This window comes from Ailuropoda melanoleuca, chromosome 19 (assembly GCF_002007445.2).
Source record: "Ailuropoda melanoleuca isolate Jingjing chromosome 19, ASM200744v2, whole genome shotgun sequence".
Lineage (NCBI taxonomy): Eukaryota > Metazoa > Chordata > Mammalia > Carnivora > Ursidae > Ailuropoda > Ailuropoda melanoleuca.
Window position 1 is genome coordinate 2,457,527 of NC_048236.1, and position 13,593 is coordinate 2,471,119.

The following is a 13,593-nucleotide window of genomic DNA, read 5'->3' on the forward strand; positions in this document are numbered from 1 at the left end:
AGTGAGCAGTGCTGCCTTCAGGAATCACGTGATCCAGGCCCGGTCCCTTGGTCGAGGAAGGAACTGGCCATGTGTCTGAGCTTGCTGCCCGGGGTCCAGGAGAGGGCTGAGGTTGGCTATGGGGCCTTGGCCGAAGCAGGCTGGGAGTGGCAAGGCAGTGCTCATGGGGCCCCCAGGATTTAATTAAATTTACAGAGTGGGTCCTGGAGTTCCTTGAGCCCTTGGAAGATGGACCCGCATCCCTGGTGGCCCCTGAGAGGACTCCCTGCCCTGTCTTGTTGCGTAGGCCCTGCTCTGCTGCGGTCCCTGCGAGGGGAGATGCTGTCTAGGTCTCTGGCATTTATGAGCAGTGCTTCCAAATCCACGGAACCATAGTTATTGGGCCGGCCACCACGCTAGGGCTAAGGGTGCTCTCACAACAAAACAAGTCCACTCCTCCAGGTCCTGGTGAAGGTGGCTGGCTGAGGAGTCCCAGAAACTGTAAATCCATGAATAGAAAGATATACAACATGTGAGGGGGCATCTGTACATCTGGGATGTATCGGGGGTGGCAGAGTCTGGGAGTCTTCTCCTGACACTACCTTTCAGTAGCCCCTTGAAGAATGGGCAGGAGAAGATAGAACAGGGAGGGGAGGGGGGGACGGTGGAAGCAGATATCCCAGACAGAAGGCGTGGTATGAGCAAGGGTATGAGGGGGGACTCCTGTGGGCAGTGGTGAGGCAGGGGAGAGGCGTGGAGGCAGGGGCGAGGCAGGGTTAGCTCGCAGGGAGGTTACGATGCCATGCCAAGAGCCACTGGCCTGTCAGGGATGAGCAGCAATGGAGGGGTTTTAAAAGGAGAACCCCAGCAGTGTGGCAGGCAGGAGGCAGGGAGGCTGTGGCACCCCTCCAGGAGGAGGGGCTGAGGGGGTGGGGGCGATTTCTGCCGCTGCAGGCTACACGGTGAGGAGGACGGCAGGCCGGTTCCCTGACCCACAGAGCTTTTGATCCAGTAAGCGCTTTGCACCTGGCGGCTCTTCCGTTCGTTAACACGGAATCCACACCACAGCCCTATGCGGTAGGGGCTCTTGTTATCCCAAGTGGATATTTGCTGGAGCCTCTGGACTGGCCTCCCAATTCTTTCACCCCCCCACCCCCCTTAAGTTGATTCTCACACTACAGCCAGAGTAAGCCCGTGAAAATGTGAGCCAAATCATGTCACCATTCGGCTCAAAACTCTGCAGAGACTCTATTTCACTCAGAGAACAAAATAAAAGTCCATACGCTGGCCTGAAAAGGCCCTGTGCCATCTGGGTGATCTCTACCTCCCTGACTCTAATGACTTCTGACCCCCCCATCCCTGGTCACTCAGCAACAGCTACTATGGCCTCTCTGTTCCTCAGACTGTGGGCGCTCTCCCACCTCAGGGCCTTTGCACTGGCTGTCCCCACTTCCTGGAGCACTCTTCTCCTAGTCGTGGCAACGTGGGGCTCTCTTACCTTCAAGTCTTGTTACCCTCTCAGGGAGGCCCCCTTGACCACTTCATTTACAATTGACACCCCTTCCTCACTCTGCACTTCGAGCCTCCTTTTTATCACCCCTTCTTTTCCCCCATAACATGTGCCATAGTCTCACCTACTCTAGAATAGTGGTGTCTAGTAGAACTGCCATGTGAGCCGCACATGTAATTTGGAATTTTCTAGAAGCCAGATTCAAAAAGGTAAAAAGAAACAGGGGAAATTAAAACTTTAATACTATATTGTACTTAACCCCAACGTATCTAAAAATATCATTCCAGCATCTAATCAATGTAAAAATTATTAAGGAGAGATTTCCCTTTTCTTTGGTGTGAAATCTTTGAATCTGATGTGCGCTTTGTTCTCACCGTGCATCTCATTTGGGAATGGCCACGTTTCAAGTGCTCGATATACATGCGTGGCTAGTGGCTCCTGTTTTGGACCACGTAGCTCTAAAGTTTACTCTCCCTTTTGTCTGTCTCTCGCCCCTACCCTTGCCCCCACTAGAATGCAGGCAACACGTGAGGGCAGAGATTTTTTTTTAAGATTATTTATGTATTGGTTTATTTGAGAGAGAGAAAGCATGAGAGGGGGGAGGTCAGAGGGAGAAGCAGACTCCCGGCTGAGCAGGGAGCCCGATGCGGGGCTCGATCCCAGGACTCCAGGATCGTGACCTGAGCCAAAGGCAGACACCTAACTGACTGAGCCACCCAGGCACGGAGGGCAGAGATTTTTGTCTGTTTCATTCAGTGTTGTACCTCCAGCTCCTAGAACAGTGCCCGGAACATAGTACATGCTTAATTAACATTTGTCAGATGACACATTGCGAAACTGAGGCTAAGGCGACCGAGGGGTCCATCCCCAGGCCGTAGAGATGGATGAGGCCGGCAGCGGCAGCGGTGGTTGGTGGAGGGGCTCGCTGACCGGGGAAGACACTTGAACAGGTCTGGGCAAGGAGGGAACTGAGAGTCTGCGGTAGGGATTAGGGACCGAAGCCTCTTGGTCACTGCCAGGCACCATTTCCTCCTTTTAGCCACCCTGGAGATGGGGCTCATGATTTCTGCTTGGCCGACGAGAAGCAGGAGGCTCAGAGAGGGTGAATCATGTGCCCGAATTCATGCACCGCCAGTAAATGGCCAAGCCAAAATTTATTTTTTAAAATTTTTTTATTGTTTTAAAGATTTTATTTATTTATTTGACAGGGATAGAGACAGCCAGCTAGAGAGGGAACACAAGCAGGGGGGATGGGAGAGGAAGAAGCAGGCTCATAGCCGAAGAGCCTGATGTGGGGCTCGATCCCATAACGCCGGGATCACGCCCTGAGCCGAAGGCAGGCACTTAACCGTTGTGCCACCCAGGCCCCCCCAAGCCGGAATTTAAACTAGCTTTCCTGACTCCAGCTCTAGTTCCGTCCACCACACCGTGGTTGCCCTGGGCTAGGGCAGAGCATCAGCAAGTCAAAATGAATCATCTAGACTGAATACAAACAGCCAGAAGAAAAGTGGGACAGGGGGAGGATGTGGCGGTGGCCAAACCCAGGGCTGAAACCCAGAGTCCCCAACTGTGGTGAGGCAAGGCAAGGCAAGAGATGTCTCTAGGGGCTGGGGCTTGTCAGTGGAAGATCCGAAACCCGAAAGAAATTGCAACACGAAGTCTTGGAGGAGAGAAACAGTCTTTAAATAGACTATGGGGAAAAGAAGGATAACATGAAAATGTTGCATCCTTCAGTTTTATAAGAGTGGCTCATCCCCCACCCTGGAGCGAGGCCCAGCGCCAAGCTGTCCCAGCTCATCTCCCCTCTGTGGGACTCACACCCTCCCCTCTGGCCCGGCCACTTTTTTCCCTGGAGATACACAGTATTTCTTCTCAATTCTGATCTGCCCAGCCTGAGTCTATTTCCCTTTTCCTGAAGCAGTGACAGACCCTGGCCGTAGCCCCAAAGGCCTTGGGAGTACTTGCTTCTCTGAGAAACCCGCCAGCCTTCTCTCTTCCACATCCTGCAAGGAAGCTGGGGAGATCCCTATAGACCTGGGTGATTCTGGATCAGTTTCATATGTGAGGACCATTATGGTGGCCTGTGTGCGACTGTGGCTGACAACCATTCTAACCATCTCTGTGCACGCGTCCCGCTCCTCTCCTCAAGAAGTGGAGTCTATGTTTCCTCTTCTGAATCTGGGTTGGCCATAGGACTTGCTTTGACTAAGAGAATGTGGCAGAAGAGCTGTTCTGGGGCTTCTCGGCCTAGGCCTTAACGGACAATGCAGTTTTCCATCTTGCCCTCCTGGAAGGCAGCTGCCATGTTGTGAGGAAGTCCAACTACCCTGCTGGGGAGAGAGCCACGCAGAGAGAAAGAGAGAGGCTCAGGCAGGAAGAGCTCCCAGCTGCTCCAGCCACCCCAGGTTGAGACACCAGACACGTGAGCGAGGTCATTTTGGATTGTCTAGGCCCAGGGGAACAGCTCTTGCCAACAGCACATAGAGTGAGAAGCCATTTGTTGCCCAAATGTACACAGTTGTGAGCAAATACACAGACTATTGCTCTTTCAAGCTATGAAGTTTTGGGGTGGGGGTTACCTAGCAGTCATAACTAAATCACCCAACTAGGTGGTCACTTCCTTGGGGCTAGGACTTTCATCCCTTCCCACGCCTAGTGTTTTACTGGTATGTGTGATGGTCTCGAGGGTAGAGTGAGGTTTGAGGAAGGAAGGACATATATAAATCAGACTGAGAGACCAGGTGTCTGGGTGGGAAGTCTGGTGGGAAGGCTCAGGACAAGGGCTGCCCAAGGCAGGACAAAGTATTGCCCAAAGTTTTGGAATGAGGAAAGCAAGTCAGTTCTATCGAGGTCTCACCAGGATGAAGTGGGTCTCATCCACAGCATGAGGGGGAAAGGCTAGAGGTTAAGAAGAACTGGCAGAGGGAACAGTGCAAGGAATTTGGAGGAAAAGCCAATGGAATCTTTTCCTTCCCTTCCCTCCCTTCTCCCTCCCATCGTCCAGCATGTATGGAATACCAGCTGTATGTGCTGTGCCCTGGCATAGAATGACCTCTCCTTTACTAGGGGTGGGTTCAGCACACCCCAACCTAGAGATGGGAGATGGAGGAGGTGATCCTTGAGAGGCCCTGCTGGGTTGGCTTCAGAATTGTTGGGAGAGAGACAATTCAGCCACATCCACAGGCCATCATCCATCAGGACTCAGGGAATAGGGGAGGGAAGGGAAGGAATCAGTAAATATTTATAATCTGCTTGGAAAGGGAAAATGCAAAGCAAAGATAGGGCATGGCTTGAGCATCTGCAGAGGAGGGGACAGAAGCCACTCAGAAGGGGGAAGAGCTAGAATGGAGGGGAGCAGTAGTTCATAGGGAAAGGACCCATCAGGCCAAGGCACCTAGCTAGGGGAGGAGGGCTAGGCCTGGGTCACTTCAGGACAAGAGGCCTGAGTTCTGAAACAGCTTTTAAAACATTGCATTTGGCATTGGTGGTGGTGGGATGGAGGGGTGGTAGTCTGTTAGTGAAAGAAGTAAAGTACTGCCCTCAGGTAGCTCCCAGTCTGAGGGGTGACATGGCCCTTGCCCTCAGGTTGTGCCCTGTCCTCACAGAGGTTCTAGTCTGAGGGAGGAGACAGAAGCCCCGCCAGCAGACACTTCTTTGTTGACTAAGATGGAAACCACTCTTAAGAAATTACCCTTGGGGCGCCTGGGTGGCACAGCGGTTAAGCGTCTGCCTTCAGCTCAGGGCGTGATCCCGGCGTTATGGGATCGAGCCCCACATCAGGCTCCTCCGCTATGAGCCTGCTTCTTCCTTTCCCACTCCCCCTGCTTGTGTTCCCTCTCTCGCTGGCTGTCTCTCTGTAGAATAAATAAATAAAATCTTTAAAAAAAAAAGAAATTACCCTTGCCTTCGTTTGCCCATGGTAGGTGTTTGAATAACAGGGTATGGGTGCCTGATGAGCCTTCTGGGGCCTGCACCCCCATCCTTCCCTCTTCTCCCAACACACATCTGTAGGTCCCACAAGGCTTCTCTCTCCATTTGTCAAGAGCTGAGCATAGCTCGCCAGTCTGGGCCCTGACACACATCCCCTCATGGCCTCTGGGTCTGGCTCCATGTGGGACAGAAGCCAACCTGTGTCCCCCTTTTGGGGCCCAGCCTGTTCCCTCTGCTGGGGAGGTCTGAGAACCTCCTTCATCCCCTCCTCAGGATCCCTGCAGGGAGACCACGTCCCCGCTCCCCATCCTGTGTACAGCTGATGCCATCATCCTGGGACTGGAAGTCTCCCGGGCAAATGAGGTGATGGCCTGCGGGGCCCTGCTGGTGCCCCTGCCAGAGCCAGTCTGGGCTGCCCCGAGCCCCACCAAGCCCTCTGACAGATCTAGGTCAGAATCCTGGGTCAGCCACTGGCTAAACCATCCCTCTGCGCCTTAACTTTCTCTTCTCCGAAGTGGGGACAGTCACACTGGCATTGTGAGCTCGAGGAGAAGAGGCAATGTTGACATGTCAAAGTACCTGATACAATGCCTGGTACGTAGGATGTGCTCAAAACCAGGCTTTATAATTATGTTGTTATGTCTAGTCCCCACCTCAATGTCTTTTTCTTCTCTGAGTTCCTACTTTGGTATAATTTGGTTGGTTTTTTTCCTCCTCACTTAAAACATTTTTTTAAAGATGTCAGCTATTTGAGAGAGAGAGAGAGAGCGCAAAAGAGCACGGGCTTGCACGTGTGGTGGGGGAGAAGCAGAGGGGAAGGCGAAGGACAAGCAAACTGCGCACTGAGGGCAGAGCCCGACAAGGGGCTCAATCCCACAGCCCTGAGACCAGGCCCCGAGCTGAAATCAAGTCTCCTGCTTAACTGACTGAGCCACCCAGGCGCCCGCTCACTTTTACACTTTTAACTGAAATACCCAACCAGGTTTTACACCGATCTTTGCAAGTATAGATCCTTCCTTTCTCGCGGAGAGGTGAGGCAAGCCAGGGTGGGTTCAGCCCTGGAGCCCGCGAGTGGGGAAGAGGGGTTGCACTGAGGGGAGGCGGTGTGGAGAGGCCCTCCCGGTCAGGGATGATGCCCTGTGGCTCTGCACCCAGGGCCAGGCGCAAGGCAGGCGCACCATGAGTTTTTTTTTTTTTTTTAAAGATTTTATTTATTTATTTGACAGAGATAGAGACAGCCAGCGAGAGGGGGGACACAAGCAGGGGAGTGGGAGAGGAAGAAGCAGGCTCATAGCGGAGGAGCCTGATGTGGGGCCTCGATCCCATAACGCTGGGATCACGCCCTGAGCTGAAGGCAGACGCTTAACCGCTGTGCCACCCAGGCGCCCCCGCACCATGAGTTTTTGAGAAATTAATGCACACACGAACAGGACCAGAGCACAAGGCCATTCCTTTCTTCCTGTTCCCCCCAAACACACCAAGGGTCTCCAGTCTGAAAGAGGAGGCCTTGTGTCCACCTTCTACACACAGCTGGGCTTTGGGCAGAAAACCTGGAGGTCTGAGGCGGGGCTGCCTGGGCCAGCTGCTCTCAGACTGTTCCCAGCTTACATCTGAGGGGCGCCCAGTGGAGGAGGCTCTCAGGGGGTTCCCACCTCAGAAGCCTCCCCAAGAATAAAGTCCGATTGTTCCAGGATCTTTGGGGGAGAATGTTTGTGGCGTAGATACAGCCCTCTGGGACTGGGGCAGGGTGGAGGAGGCTTTCCCTGGGACGCTGAGTGCTGGAAGCTTCCATTTCCTGGGGAGGCAGCGGGAGGACACGTTCTGGGGAAATATTCAGGGAGGGTGTTTGCATATAGTTTTGCTTCTGGCACGGGAATCTCTATCCCCCCTTCTGGTTTCCTCTGCTTTGCTCCCCAAGGCTTTCCTCCCAGTCCATCCACCCTCACTCCCCTCCACCCAGCTTGAGAAAGAGAGACGATGGCTGGGCCTGTGTCTAGGGCCTGCTGGCCTCCTGAGGCTGGGATCCTGTGGGGAGGCCTGTCCCTAGCAGACACTCTCGAGGCATCCTCTCTCCCGGGGCAAGACAGGTCTTCTCCCACACCCGCACATCCACAGGCTTGCGCACATGCAAGTGTGACAGAGGTCACCGCTCCCAGTCACGGGGCGGCTGCCTGGTTGGGTAAGGGCTCCCAGGGCAGGGGCTGTGAGGCTCAGCTGAGGGAGCCGGCTTCTCGGGATGGGCCCCCATGGGGTTGGGAGTGGTGGGGAGGGGGGCTGACCTGGCCACTGTCCCATGACCCAGAGCGGCCCTCTGGGAGCTGCTGGTTATTCCGCAATAGTCACCTCCTGGATATTAATAACCCTCTGTCTGGCAGCACAGAATTGATAACCCCGGGTCGCTTCTGGTCTGGCCTGGCCTGACCGCCTGGGTTCAAATCCCGGCTGCTAAGCCTGGGTCCCTGTGGTCCAAAAACCAAACCTAAAACCCAGCTCTGACTCTAACCACTTCTAAACTGTGTCTTAGGGCAAAAGGACCCTTTTAGTCTTAGCCGTTGTCTGTTCAACAGGTGCCATGACCCCTAAGGATCTGGGAAATGCGGATGGGCCAAGGGTGGTGACTGGCATGGCGTTGGTGCCCAGAAAAGTTCAGCAATTGTTGCCGTCGTGACTGGGCACAGGGTGGTGGGAAGAGAGGATTTGGGGGCCCACAGAGCTGGGCTCGACTTTTCCCATCAGTAGACATTTCTGGCTGTCTGACCCTGGGGCAAGTTCCTTGACCTCTCTGGGCCTCACTATCTTTATCTGTGAAATGGGCATGGTAACACCCATCTCCCAGGTGTTAATGCGGATTAAGTTGGTAAATGAGTATAAAGTGGTTGCCACTGAAGAGGCGCTCCATAAATGCTCATTCAACGTTCGTTGAATGAACGGATGAACATTAGTCACATCACTCTGTCAGGGTCCTTAAGGACCGGGACAGAGTCTGTCATCAGGCTGGGTGCTCCCTGAGGATGGGGTGCAAGTCTGGGCTTGCTTCCTCGAGGCTGATAGACAGGACCCAACAAAGGCTCTGCATCTCAGATGATTTACTCCCTTGGTCGGTAAGGAATGTGGAAACAGCCAGTGTAGAAAGCCACAAGGGAAGACAGAAACAGCCTTTCCTTTCCTCTTAGTAACGGAGGGGGTGGGGGAAGGGTGGGGATAGGCAGGACCTGGGACCCAGCACTTAGCCCTGCTCCTGGGCCTGGGAGAGGGGACGTTTGTGCCCGCCGAGGTTATGAGAGCTCAGAGAATGCCCTCCCGGTGAGGCCGGTGGGCTCGCCCCCTTTCCTTCTGCTTGTGGCCACCTCAGCCACACCCTTGGCCCTGCCCAACTCCAGTGGCCATACTAGAAGCCCAAATTGTGGGTTTGTGTGTTGGGGGGGTGCAGGGAGGAAGGAGGGCAGAAGAGACATGAGTTGGGGGAAGAGCTCCGCTCGATGCTGGTAAACCCTCCCCCAGACCCCATGACTTCAGAGAAACTGCCCACAGGTGCCAGGCCCAGCCGTTGGTTTTGGCCTAAAAGGAAGTTTCCCTGAAGACTCTCTTATCTCAACGGGCCTGGTGTGGCTGCTGAGAAGGAGCGAAGGAAACCATTCACTCCCTTGCCGACCACCACATGCCCACTCCAAAGGCTTTTCCTGGCCTTCTCCATCACAGCCACACTTCTGGGGGAGGGAGGGGAGGAGGGTGCTCAAGCTGGGGGTGTCTGTGGGTCTGAGGGGGGCCTGCTGGAGGCTGAGGGGGGTCTAGGGACTCTCATTTCTTACCCTACCCCCCACAGTACTGGGTACCTGGACGCCTGAGCTTCTCCTGCTGTCTATTAGTCCTACGAGCGCCGAGCGCCTTCTGGTCAACCTGACCCTGACAAGTATGAAGAGGAAATGTCCTGGAGGTAGGGTTGCCAGACTCAGCAAATAAAAATACAGGACACCCAGTTAAATCTTCATTACTTGTCTGAAATTCAAACCTAGTTAAGCATCCTGTACTTAGTCTGCCAACCCTACCTGAAAGGAGTGGCCGGACCTTCCTCCTAGGTGATTCCTTCAGGTGCCTTGAAGATTTATTTATTTATTTGAGAGAGAGAGAGAGTGCAGAGGTGGGGAGGAGCAGAGGGAGAGGGAGAGAGAGAGAATCTCAAGCAGGCTCCTCACTGAGCACAGAGCCGACTCAGGACTTTATCTCACGACCCTGAGCGGAAATCAAGAGTTGGATGCTTAACAGACTGAGCCACCCAGGCGCCCCCCCCCTTCAGGTCCTTCAGTACTTCTGTCCTTCCTCCTCATCCTTCTTGCTGCTTTGCCAGCAAGGTTCCCAGTGTAGACGTTGCTTTTGGGCCCCTGTTCTGGATATGTTCCTAAATTTTGCCTGCAGCAGAGACGTGAGACAAAGTAGGAGCTCTCTGAGAGCAGAGGCAGTCTCCCTCCTCAGACTGGGGACTCCCTGAGGGGAGGGGCTTTGTGTCACCATTTCTCCTCCCCATCATATTAAGACCATTCTCTGGGGGAAATGAACCTGACCCCCAAGCCTGACCTTTTCCATAGACTCGAAAGAGTCTTGAGTGCTGGGACCTAGGACAGCCCTAGGAGAGCCCACTTCTCAGCAAACCTCCTTCTTCTCTTTCCTGATGCTTGGCCAGTGGTAATCCTCTCCCTCAGCCTTGTTTTTGCAGGCAGCAGTCACTAGAAGTCCCCAGGCTCTGGAAATTCTGCTGTGGGAACCACCTGAGCTCTGGCTGGGGCTCGGTCCCTGACCAGCCCTGTGACCCTGAGCAGCTCTCATTCCTCTCTAGGCCTCAATGCCCCTCTATGGACAGTGGCAACGTATCTAGCCTGCTGACCTTGGAGCAGTGTTTTCCAAACTGTGAACTGTGATCTGTCAGGGGGTCAGGAGGTCAGTTTAGGGGTTTGCAGCCAGCATTATGCTTTTTCTTAAATATGAAAGAGCATAAAAAATATTCAGAGAGGCTCACATGTAATAAGGGTAAATATTATTTCTTGAAACTCTTGGGGTGTGTGTGTTCATACGTGTTCAGGGGTCAGAGTGTAGGATGTCTTTTTTCACATGGGTTATGGTAAAACAAAAATGTCAGGAAGACATTAGCTTAGAAGCTGTGACAGAAGGTGGCAGGGGCAGCTGGAGACCCTGAAATGGGCATCTGCTGCTCCTTCACCTCAAGGATGCCAGGCCAGCTGGCAGCCCCCTCTCCGGGGCTCTCTTTCACTCTCCTAGGTGGTAGTCTTGTCTTCCTGCCTCTGTGGGCCCCCCCCCCACCTTCCCCAGAGACCAGGTCCCTCCCCGCTTAGAGGCTGGGGCTGGTTCCCCGCCAGTGCAACAGAGGTAGGTGCTGGGATCCCCAGCATGGCGGTGCCCAGCCTGCCCGGTGGCCTGTCTCTGCCCCACAGTAATACTGTATTGGGAAACCGAAGCTCTGGCCAAGTGGAGAAACACTGCTCCCTCCCTAGCTTTCCCAACTTTCCCAACTGCCCTCCACCCTGCCTTCCCTGAAGCTCCTTAACCCCTTCCTGGGGTCTGGGGGAGGGGCCCTCTCTAGCAGTTGTGGCGTCTGGGGGGCTGCACATGACAGAGAGGGGGAGGGCCTGGGGACCCTCTGCTGTGTGACCTGACAAATCTCTGGCTTTCTGGAACTCACTGCGCTGTCTTTCCTCTGGGGAATAAGATCCAGGTGTGACCCACATTCAGGAGAGGATTTGAGGATAAAACGGGAGGAAGTTGGGAAAGACCTGGTAGACTGCTAGATCGTTATATCACTGCTTGCCTCTATCTCTGTAGGTGCTGTCATCTTGGGGTCCAACTCTCATGTGGTTAAACAGGCAGAAAGGGAATAGGCCCTGGAGTTGGGTCAGGCTTACTCAGGGAGGGGAAGATTTGGCTTCGGGAAAAAAAGATAAAATCGAAAGCTCTTGACCTATGGGCTTTCAGTCTGAGGGAAAGAACAGCTTTGTCTCAGGGAGTCCCGTCTGAGGGGGGAGACACAGTCTGCCTCAGGGAGCCCCAGTCTGAAGGGGAGGCACAGACCTGCCTCAGGGAGCCCCAGTCTGAGGGAGGAGACACACACACCCTTGCCCTCAAGGAGCCCCAGTCTGAGCGGGAGGCCTGTGGAAGTCTATTTCCCTGACCCTTCTTGTGGTGACTACAGTGGGGCCCTGGAGGCCCCGAGCCGGCTGGTTTGGGGAAGAGGCATTACCATCCCTTTCCCCGCAGTGTTTGCCTATAGCCTTAGGTGTCGTCTGATCTGGAGAGTAGCAGGGAAGAGTCCTTTCCCTCATCCATCTCCACCTTCCCCCGCTAGCTCTCTCCCTCACTGGCTGACCATAGGTCTGAAGTCACTTCCTAAAATCTCACTTTAGATTTAGGGCTAGAAGGGATGCTGGAGGCCTGTGAGTCCCAGATCAGAGGAGGGAACTGAGGTCTGGAAAGGGGAAGACTCCTTCCTGAGGTCATACAGGGAAGCACGTGCAGACCCTACCCCCAGACCCTACTCCCTGCTCTGGGCTAGATGGGGACTCTGGGGGACGTGGGTCCACACAACACATGTGTGAGTGAGAAGTCTCTGTGAGGGAGTATGTGTGTGCATGTGTGTGTGGGTGCGTGTGTGTGTGTGTGTGAGGGTGGGAGGGCTCCGGCTCCTCTGTGAGCAGATGTGTGTTGACCTGGCTGTCCTCCGTGAGGGGTCTGACTATTTCTGTCTCAGTGTAGGGAGGACAGAGACAGGCCTGCCTGGACCAGGGACACTGGACAGGTCTTATCCCATTCCCATGCCAAGTCCACCAGGCCCAACCCTCTTGGGACCAAGGGCAGAGGGCGATGAGTCACAGATGACTCAGGTGCTGGAGGCCACAGCCACGCGTGGCACCTGATAGCCGAGAAGAGCTGGCCCTGTTCCTGGACAGACAGGTGACCCAGGAGGCTGACCTTGTGAGGCTCCTTTCCTAGAGGACAGGAAGGCTGCTGGTCTCAGCCATCTCCACTCCCCCAGAGGGGTGGGATCAGGGTCACGGTCGATGGGAAAGAGTTTTCCCCGGCCCTTTGGGGACAACAGCCAGCAGCACACTGCCCTGCCCTGCCCTTAGACAGTGTCTGACAGCCCTGTCTTCTTTGCCTGAGGCAGGCTCTCCAAAGCCTTGCTGCTTGATCCTGAGGCCTGGGCCACAGGTTGAGACAGTGTGGGGCGTGGACAGCATCCTGGGTTTGAATCTGACTATGTGACCTGGAGCTATGCTGTTGTCCTTGGGTTCCACCCTCTGCCCCATGAGGGGTTGTTCGAAAGCTTGGAACTTTCTTTTAGCTTCTCCCCCGATCAAGGCTTGAAGGCTGGGCTGAGGAAGGCCTGCAAGATGCCCTCTCTCTCTCCCCTCTGCTGGAGGTGGGGGACTGGGGAGGAGCGGACTGGGGATGGGAAGTCCCGGCCTGGCGGGGCATGCCCCAGGGTCCCTGTCCACCTGAGACACCCTGCTGATTACAGGGTGAGCAGCCACGACCAGACACTGTAATCTGCCATCCTCCCTCCCACCAAGGGCCTGCTGCGGCCTTTCCTAGTGCTTTTTACAACTGTTTCCTATGAACCCTGGGAAGGGGGAAGCCCTCATTCTCATGGGGTGACACTGAAGACAAAAAGAGGTGAGGAGAAGGAGGGAGATGAGGAGAGAGGGAGGGTTGGTGAGGGGGTGAGAGGAGAGAGGGAGGAGGGGAGAGAATGAGGGGGCAGCAAGGAGATGTGAGGGGAGGAGAGAGGTATAGTTAGACAGCAGAAGCCTCTCCCTGGTTGACAGACTGAGGAAGAGGATGGGGAGGAAGGGTGGGTGTCCAATCTCTGCCCCTCAGACCCCAGCTTAGACGCTCTTCCTCAGAGACCCACTGACCTCATCACCTCAAGCAGCAGCCTCCTCCTCCATCACTTTCTACAATCACGCCCTTTAGTGAGGAAAGGGCGGCTCAGATCATGTTCCTGTTGGGCTCAAATCCCTGCAGTGGCTCCTCATTTCCCTCAGAGTAAAAGCCAAAGCCCTCACAAGGACCTCCATGATCCCTTCCCAGACTGGCTGCCTCCCTGACTTCCGTCTTCAGCTCCTTCCCTTCCACAGCTTGAACCCCACAGGCCCCCTTGCTGTCCT